General features: G+C 50.0%; 1 long non-coding RNA gene across 1 annotated transcript in view; it reads left to right on the top strand.

The window, feature by feature from the left end:
- Positions 1 to 9,462, top strand: part of LOC308187157 — a 38,546-nt gene that overhangs the window by 18,239 nt on the left and 10,845 nt on the right. The window lies entirely within an intron of this gene.

The following is a 9,462-nucleotide window of genomic DNA, read 5'->3' as shown; positions in this document are numbered from 1 at the left end:
GGCTTTTCTGTAGTGTTTGGGGATTGCATTTTGGCTTTGGGATGTGTCTAGAGCTTCTGGGGCCTAGCTGTAGTGCTTGGGGCCTGCGTCTGGGGCTTTTCTGTAGCATTTTGGTAGCGTGTTTGTGATTTGGGGTCTGTATCCAGGGTTTTGCCTTTTTTGTAGTTTTCAGCTTTGTGTCTGTTTCTTTGTTGGTTGCCTGGGGTTTGGGGTTTGGATCATTAGTCAGTGTCATTAGCGTCGGGGGGTTGATATGAAGGGTTAGGGTTGTGGTTAGAGTTGTTAGGGTTAAAGAGAATAAGGATTTTAGGGTAAGGGGATCAAGGTTGTGGGAATAAAAATGTTTTTGCACAGAGTTACATCGTTTAGAGGGAAGGAAGGTGGTATTGATATATGCTTGCAGTGATAAGAAAGCTTAACAGACAACCTTGTAAAATGCAGACAACCAGAATCCTTAGAGCAATTGGGTGGAAATCACGGTGTAAGAAACATTACCACCTCAAAGAGGAAAACAGTCAAGAAAAAAATAAAATTGACTAGTAACAGGCCAGCAGCTGTGTATTTTCTGTGAAGCACTGGATAGATTGTGAACATGGATTACCCAGTCAATGGGGAAACTGGGGAGGGTCCTGGTCACCGAGAGGAAAAAAAAAATTATATAAACTGTGTTATGGAACTAGTAGGTGGCTTGTGGGACGCCTGCCATTGCAATCGTGAATAAAAATGCTACCTCACTGAGATACTTGCCTGAGCCTATGGTATTGGTTACAGAGTGTTTCTAATAAGGTGTTAGGGTTTTAAGGTTTCAGGGCTAAGGCACTAGGGTTGGGTTTCAGGGTTAGGGTTTCCAGGGTTTAGGGTTAGGATTTTAAGGTTGTTAGGGTTGGAGTTATAAGGGTTAGGGTTTGGGGGTTAGTGTGTTAAGGTCTTAAAGTATTTTGTGGTTTTAGTGTTGATAGGGTTTTTAGGGTTAGGGTCTTAGGGTTTTAGTTATGGTCAGGTATTTAGGGTTAGGGTTTTAAGGTCTTATTTTTTTTTTTTAAGGTTAGGGTCTCCAGCGTTAGGGCTTTGAGAATCTTTACGTTTTGGGTTAGGGTTTAGAGGGTCTTAATTTTTAGGGTTAGGGCTTTTAGGCGTAGGTCTAGTGTGGTAAATTTTATCGGGTTAGGACTGTAAGGGTTTTTAGGGTTAGGGTTTCTAGGGTTTTTTGGGGTAGGGGTTAGGGTTAGATCCGTGGGAGCCGTAGTGTTAGGGGTCAGGGTTCTTAGGGCTAAGGCCCAATATTAGGGTGGAAGGCCAAACTAAGGGGGGAGCCCCCCCCAAAATTGAAGGGTCGAAGCCCCAATTTAGGGGAAGAAACGTCAAAATTGTGGGGTCCCCCAAAATTGGGCGGAAGAGCTCTTAATATTGGGGGAAACCCAAAAAAGGAGGGTGGGGGACTCTAAAATTGGGGGGACCCCCCAAATTGGTTGTGTCCCCCCCCAAATTGGTTGTGTCCCCCCCAAAATTGGTTGTGTCCCCCCCAATTAGGGGAGGAACCCCCAAAATTGGGTGGGCGAACCCCCATATTGGGGGGGCAGAACACTTAAACGGAAGTGTGAAATTCCAGAATTGAATGTGGACCCCCCAGAACAGTCTTCAGGGGTTTAGTGTGGTAAATTTTATCGGGTTAGGGCTGTAAGGGTTTTTAGGGTTAGGGTTTCTAGGGTTTGTTGGGGTAGGGGTTAGGGTTAGATCCGTGGTTGCCATAGCGTTAGGGGTCAAGGTTCTTAGGGGTTAGGCCTAATATTAGGGCGGAAGGCCAAAATAAGAGGGTGGGAGCCCCCCCCAAAATTGAAGGGTTGAAGCCCCAAGTTAGGGGAAGGAACGTCAAAATTGTGGGGTCCCCCAAAATTGGGCGGAAGAACTTTTAATATTAGGGGGGAACCCAAAAAAGGAGGGTGGGGGACTCTACAATCGGTTGTGTCCCCCCCAAATTAGGGGAGGAACCCCCAAAATTGGGTGGGCGAACCCCCATATTGGGGGGGAAGAAGACTTAAATGGAAGTGTGAAATTCCAGAATTGAATGTGGACCCCCCCCAGACCTGGGGAGGAATCCCCAAACTTGGGGGGGACCCCCAAAATTGGGGTTAAAGCCCCAGATCCCGGGGAGCTAAGCCCCAAATTAAGGGAAGGAACCTCAAACATGTGGTGAGAACCCCAACATTGGGGGAAAGAACCTTAATATTAGGGTGGCAGGCCAAGAAAGGATGGTGGGGGCCTCCAAAATTGTGGGGGGCTTGGAACTGGGGGGAATCCCCAAAATGGAGGGGGAACCCCAAAAGTGGGGGGGGGGCGAAGCACCAAATTAGGGGAAGGAACCCCAAAATTGCGGGGAAGAACTCTGAAATGGAGAGCTGAAAACCCGAAATTGAGGGGAAACCCCCCAAAACGGCGGGAAAACCCTCCATAAACACGAAACCGGTAATGTAACAGAGCAAAAAATGGCGTCCTACGGCACGCTGCGAGGCTCAATTTTCTGGGGAGTGCTGGGAAATGTAGTTCTTGGCCACCGGGTTTCCGGGAGTCCATATTGTTTTCCCAGAGCATGCCGGGAGATGTAGTTCTCGGACACTGGGCTTCCGGGAGGCCATGTTGGTTTCCCATCTTTGCTAGACTCCGGGTGCTCTGGCTTCACAGAGAAACCCCCAAACTGAAAAATGTACCTGCTAATATATTGGGCTCTAAATGTAGCCCTGGGTTAATTGAATAACAATCCCTGGGTAAGACTGAAGTGCAGGAGGGGTTGGCTACGGTTTTAAGAGCCGGTTTGCAGAAAAGGGATTTCCCGTTAAGAAATGGCATATACTGATTGTTCTCTTCCTTGCTCTGCCAAGACCTGAAGCACATCTTGGAAGCCAGGCAGAATCCATGGAGCCAATGGAGTTCTCAAGCTCGACTTCAGCTTCTTCCCAGCTAGAAGAAGCAAGGACACGCCGGCTGAGTTCCACAGGCAACGCGCCCGTATCTGTAGACAAGGATTTAGAGATGCTACTTTGGGAACTCTCAGACGGCATACTGGAAGCCGAGCTCGACTTGGACCCAGGGAAGGATGAGGATGACCTCCTCCTTGAGCTTTCCAAGATGATTGATGATTGAACTCCATAGTCCTATGGTATATTGAAAAAAAAAAAAAAAAAAAAAAAGAAAACAACTCTTCTTCTTGTTGGATACCCTGAGGTGATCCTTTTTCTAACTGAGGCTTTGCAATGAGACTTAAAGCACAGTTGGAACTGGTAGAAATTGGCAGGATCTGCACTCAGTTGTCCTAAGTTTTCCTGCTGGTCAGAGTTAAGGTCTTGTGCATGGTTCCGTAACTATAGGTGGCTACCTTTGATATCAAGAGGACAAAGCACTTGTTTCTTTTGGCACAGAAAGATGTCCATCGGCACGCTGTGGTGGCTGTGAATTGACGTAGTGATGGAGCGATGCTCTGAAGGCTTAAACGGAAAGCTTCTTCCTTCCGCCCCCCCTTGGCACAGCTCGATGTTGGGCACATTGTGAAGCCTGGGTGTTCTGATTTCTCGGACAGTTGATACCCAAATCCTGGAGTTACTATGTCAACTCTTGACTTTTATTTGTGTATGCCATTGTTTTGACTGTAATCTTTTCAGATGATGAAGCTGTAGGGGCGGGAGGGAGCAAAATAATTATTCTAGCGTTGTGGACCAAACATGCTGCCAGGAGTGGTGGTGGTGGGGTCAGCCCACCCGGCCTTACTTTCAGTTATCAGGGATGATAAAATGGTGTGAAAAGCAGCAGCTCTGCGATACGGCTACGCTACCCCCACTCCCTTCTCTTGTGCTGTACCAAAGTTCCCCCAAGCTTTGGTTGGTGCTTTTTGCTGGTGACAGTAGGACTCCAGGGCGAGTAGTCAGGACTCTCCTGCAGTAACTGGGTCAATTAAGGGTTGGTTTAAGTGCCTCCTGGTTTTTAAAATTGCTCCCCTGAGCTGCTGGCTCTGCTGCCTGCTACAGCAAATGTTCGGGTGCCATCAGCGTCGCACTTGGGCGTGGGCACTGACCCTGCGGAGGAGAGCTGAGACTCGCGTGTATTGTGTACCCTGCCGCCAGTGATCGTTTTCCCCTAGCAGATCTATTTTGAATCATTTCCCTAAATTTTAGAGGAACTTTAGGCTCTTTGTGCTATGATTTGTGAAGCTGTAGGGGCCCTCAGGCATTTGCTGCTGGCAGAGGAAAACCGCTTGTCGAATTTGTTGTAAATACTTTCTGTTTGGACAACAACGCCTGTGTGTGTGTGTGTGCGTGTGTGTGTGTGTGCGCGTGCGTGCTTTGACGACCCCCTGCGATGCCCCAGCTCCGCGAGGGAAGCTTTGAAGCGGCTCTGGGAAAACCTCTGCGGAAGAAACCGCTGCTAGTGACTTGCGGAAAAGGGACTCCACAATCAGTGAGATTGTAAAGTAGGTATGTTTATTCAGCGCTGGGCAGCACGGGAGGTCGTGGGCATGAAGATTGATGACTCTTCCTCGTCACCGCTAGTTGACCTCTTGTCTTTGCACAGACTCAGTTGCTCCTTGGCTCTTGTCCATCTGCAGGACCAGTTTCTCCCAGTTTCTTAAGACAGGCTCACTCTCTTATTAGGAGACTGACCTTGGTAAGGGGCCCAAGGCTTCTTGCTTTAGTTAATTGGCACAATGCACCATAGTTAGCAAAGACGCTAAGTAGCATCCTAGTTTAACGCTGTCAGCGCTCTATCTCTACTTGATAAGATTCTCCTAACTCCCTCTCTCACTGGAGCCCACGCAGCCCTCCGTCCTGCCGAAGGACTTCACGGGGACTTCTGCCGGCTCCGGGTGCCCGCACACAGACAGAAATGGCTTTGAGAGAAAACAATCAGGAGGAGGAGAGCTCAGAGACTGCGGCCGGCTTCGGCCACCTTCCCCTCGCTTTCCCTCTCCGTGTTCAAACCGAGCACTGTTCTGCCGTCAACCTTCGCTGCCTCTGCCCGCGGCGCTGGGCTTTCGCGTGTGCCATTGCTCCTCTACATATTTTATCCTTCCTTTTGTAAGGAATGGTCCAGCAATTCGTGTCACTAAGGGATTTGAAGGGTTAACATCGAGGCCCGGGTCTAGGTGATAAAAGAACAAAGGGGTTTTTAGGGAAAAGTGCTGACTACTGCAGGGGATGTTGCTAGAGTTTCTGAAATCCGGCGCAGAGGCTCCCAAACGAGGAGGAAGGGGGGGATGAAGGACAATTGAAGGACAAAAGCCTGGGAGGAAGACAACCAGCATTCAGCCCGAGCAAGCCCCGAGAGACCACCAGAGACTGGTACGCAGGCGCCCCTGGGAGGGGTTTCGGATTCCGGAAACCAATTCTAATAACCCTGCCTCTTCTCGAAGTAGTAATGAATATGTATTAGCCTGGGAGCATCAAAACCAGCCGCCTTACGTAACAGGTGTGCGTCCTGGGGGAGCAGAGACTCCCGGCGCATCCAGCGCTGCTTGCTTGCCTCTATTCGTTTAATAAATTGTAAACTTTGATTGTAATCCTATTTGGATTTATAACAGCCATTTATAACACTTTCTATATTTGTATTTTATTTAAGGCTGTCTTGCCCCCCTCCCCCCCCAGCCTCGCTGCTCGCCAATAAAGCTGGCGCAGGGGCTAAGGGATTTGAAGGGCCTGCTTGTACACCTAAGGGATTTGAGGGCCTGCTTGTACACCTTTGGGGACTGCCTCTTTTGGGGGGGGGGGTGGGGGGGTGTTAGGAGCTGCTTGTATACTTTTTTAGGCATTCCTCTGAGAGGGGGTTGGGAGCTTCGTGTATACTGGGGGGGGAGGGCCTCCCTCGAGGTGGAAGGGGAGGGGTTGGAGCGTTTCTACACTGTAGGGGCCTGCCTGTACACTTTTGGGGCCTGCCTTGGAGGGGTTGGGAACTGCTTGTACACCTTTGGGGCCTGCGTCTGCGCGGGGCAGGGGGGGTTGGGGGGTTGGAGCTGGTTTTAACCTTTCGGGCTTGCATCTGGAGGGGGTTGGGGCCTGCCTTTGGGGGGGTGGTTGTGAGCTGCTTGTATACTGTAGGGGCCTGCTTGTACACCTTTGGGGCCTGCGTCTGGGGGGGGGTGGGAGCTGCTTGTACACTGTTAGGGCCTGCCTTGGGGGAGGGGTTGGGGCATGTGCCTTGGGGGCATGGGGTTGGGAGCTGCTTCTACGCTGTAGGGGTCTGGGTCTTGGGGGGTTGGGGCTGTTTGTACACCTTTGGGGCGTGCCTCTGGGGAGGATGGGGAGTTGCTTGTACACCTTTGGGGCCTGTGTCTGGGGGGGGGGGGTTGGGGCCTGTGCCGGGGGGGTTGGGAGCTGCTTGTACGCTCTAGGGTCCTCTGGCAGGCTTTGGGGCCTCCCTTTGAGGGGGGCAGTTGGGAGCTGGTTGTACACCTTTGGGGCCTGAGTCTGGGGTGTGGGGGCTGGGGCTGAGGCCTGGGGCCTGGGGCATGCATCTGGGTGGTGGTGGTGGGGGGTCCAGTTCATGGGGGGGGTGGGTTGGGAGCTGCTTGTGGACAGTTGGGGTCTGCATCCGGGTGTGGCTGGGGCCTGCTTGTAGACTTCTGCAGCCTGTGTCTGGTGTTTGGGGGCTTTTCTGTAGTGTTTGGGGATTGCATTTTGGCTTTGGGATGTGTCTAGAGCTTCTGGGGCCTAGCTGTAGTGCTTGGGGCCTGCGTCTGGGGCTTTTCTGTAGCATTTTGGTAGCGTGTTTGTGATTTGGGGTCTGTATCCAGGGTTTTGCCTTTTTTGTAGTTTTCAGCTTTGTGTCGGTTTCTTTGTTGGTTGCCTGGGGTTTGGGGTTTGGATCATTAGTCAGTGTCATTAGCGTCGGGGGGTTGATATGAAGGGTTAGGGTTGTGGTTAGAGTTGTTAGGGTTAAAGAGAATAAGGATTTTAGGGTAAGGGGATCAAGGTTGTGGGAATAAAAATGTTTTTGCACAGAGTTACATCGTTTAGAGGGAAGGAAGGTGGTATTGATATATGCTTGCAGTGATAAGAAAGCTTAACAGACAACCTTGTAAAATGCAGACAACCAGAATCCTTAGAGCAATTGGGTGGAAATCACGGTGTAAGAAACATTACCACCTCAAAGAGGAAAACAGTCAAGAAAAAAATAAAATTGACTAGTAACAGGCCAGCAGCTGTGTATTTTCTGTGAAGCACTGGATAGATTGTGAACATGGATTACCCAGTCAATGGGGAAACTGGGGAGGGTCCTGGTCACCGAGAGGAAAAAAAAAATTATATAAACTGTGTTATGGAACTAGTAGGTGGCTTGTGGGACGCCTGCCATTGCAATCGTGAATAAAAATGCTACCTCACTGAGATACTTGCCTGAGCCTATGGTATTGGTTACAGAGTGTTTCTAATAAGGTGTTAGGGTTTTAAGGTTTCAGGGCTAAGGCACTAGGGTTGGGTTTCAGGGTTAGGGTTTCCAGGGTTTAGGGTTAGGATTTTAAGGTTGTTAGGGTTGGAGTTATAAGGGTTAGGGTTTGGGGGTTAGTGTGTTAAGGTTTTAAAGTATTTTGTGGTTTTAGTGTTGATAGGGTTCTTAGGGTTAGGGTCTTAGGGTTTTAGTTATGGTCAGGTATTTAGGGTTAGGGTTTTAAGGTCTTATTTTTTTTTTTTAAGGTTAGGGTCTCCAGCGTTAGGGCTTTGAGAATCTTTACGTTTTGGGTTAGGGTTTAGAGGGTCTTAATTTTTAGGGTTAGGGCTTTTAGGCGTAGGTCTAGTGTGGTAAATTTTATCGGGTTAGGACTGTAAGGGTTTTTAGGGTTAGGGTTTCTAGGGTTTTTTGGGGTAGGGGTTAGGGTTAGATCCGTGGGAGCCGTAGTGTTAGGGGTCAGGGTTCTTAGGGCTAAGGCCCAATATTAGGGTGGAAGGCCAAACTAAGGGGGGAGCCCCCCCCAAAATTGAAGGGTCGAAGCCCCAATTTAGGGGAAGAAACGTCAAAATTGTGGGGTCCCCCAAAATTGGGCGGAAGAGCTCTTAATATTGGGGGAAACCCAAAAAAGGAGGGTGGGGGACTCTAAAATTGGGGGGACCCCCCAAATTGGTTGTGTCCCCCCCCAAATTGGTTGTGTCCCCCCCAAAATTGGTTGTGTCCCCCCCAATTAGGGGAGGAACCCCCAAAATTGGGTGGGCGAACCCCCATATTGGGGGGGCAGAACACTTAAACGGAAGTGTGAAATTCCAGAATTGAATGTGGACCCCCCAGAACAGTCTTCAGGGGTTTAGTGTGGTAAATTTTATCGGGTTAGGGCTGTAAGGGTTTTTAGGGTTAGGGTTTCTAGGGTTTGTTGGGGTAGGGGTTAGGGTTAGATCCGTGGTTGCCATAGCGTTAGGGGTCAAGGTTCTTAGGGGTTAGGCCTAATATTAGGGCGGAAGGCCAAAATAAGAGGGTGGGAGCCCCCCCCAAAATTGAAGGGTTGAAGCCCCAAGTTAGGGGAAGGAACGTCAAAATTGTGGGGTCCCCCAAAATTGGGCGGAAGAACTTTTAATATTAGGGGGGAACCCAAAAAAGGAGGGTGGGGGACTCTACAATCGGTTGTGTCCCCCCCAAATTAGGGGAGGAACCCCCAAAATTGGGTGGGCGAACCCCCATATTGGGGGGGAAGAAGACTTAAATGGAAGTGTGAAATTCCAGAATTGAATGTGGACCCCCCCCAGACCTGGGGAGGAATCCCCAAACTTGGGGGGGACCCCCAAAATTGGGGTTAAAGCCCCAGATCCCGGGGAGCTAAGCCCCAAATTAAGGGAAGGAACCTCAAACATGTGGTGAGAACCCCAGCATTGGGGGAAAGAACCTTAATATTAGGGTGGCAGGCCAAGAAAGGATGGTGGGGGCCTCCAAAATGGTGGGGGGCTTGGAATTGGGGGGAATCCCCAAAATGGAGGGTGAACCCCAAAAGGGGGGGGGGCGAAGCACCAAATTAGGGGAAGGAACCCCAAAATTGCGGGGAAGAACTCTGAAATGGAGAGCTGAAAACCCGAAATTGAGGGGAAACCCCCCAAAACGGCGGGAAAACCCTCCATAAACACGAAACCGGTAATGTAACAGAGCAAAAAATGGCGTCCTACGGCACGCTGCGAGGCTCAATTTTCTGGGGAGTGCTGGGAAATGTAGTTCTTGGCCACCGGGTTTCCGGGAGTCCATATTGTTTTCACAGAGCATGCCGGGAGATGTAGTTCTCGGACACTGGGCTTCCGGGAGGCCATGTTGGTTTCCCATCTTTGCTAGACTCCGGGTGCTCTGGCTTCACAGAGAAACCCCCAAACTGAAAAATGTACCTGCTAATATATTGGGCTCTAAATGTCGCCCTGGGTTAATTGAATAACAATCCCTGGGTAAGACTGAAGTGCAGGAGGGGTTGGCTACGGTTTTAAGAGCCGGTTTGCAGAAAAGGGATTTCCCGTTAAG

This window comes from Anser brachyrhynchus (genome assembly GCF_964034855.1).
Source record: "Anser brachyrhynchus genome assembly, contig: SCAFFOLD_99, whole genome shotgun sequence".
Taxonomy (NCBI): domain Eukaryota; kingdom Metazoa; phylum Chordata; class Aves; order Anseriformes; family Anatidae; genus Anser; species Anser brachyrhynchus.
The sequence above is the reverse complement of the archived record's forward strand: the minus strand, read 5'-3'. Positions and strand labels throughout refer to the sequence as shown.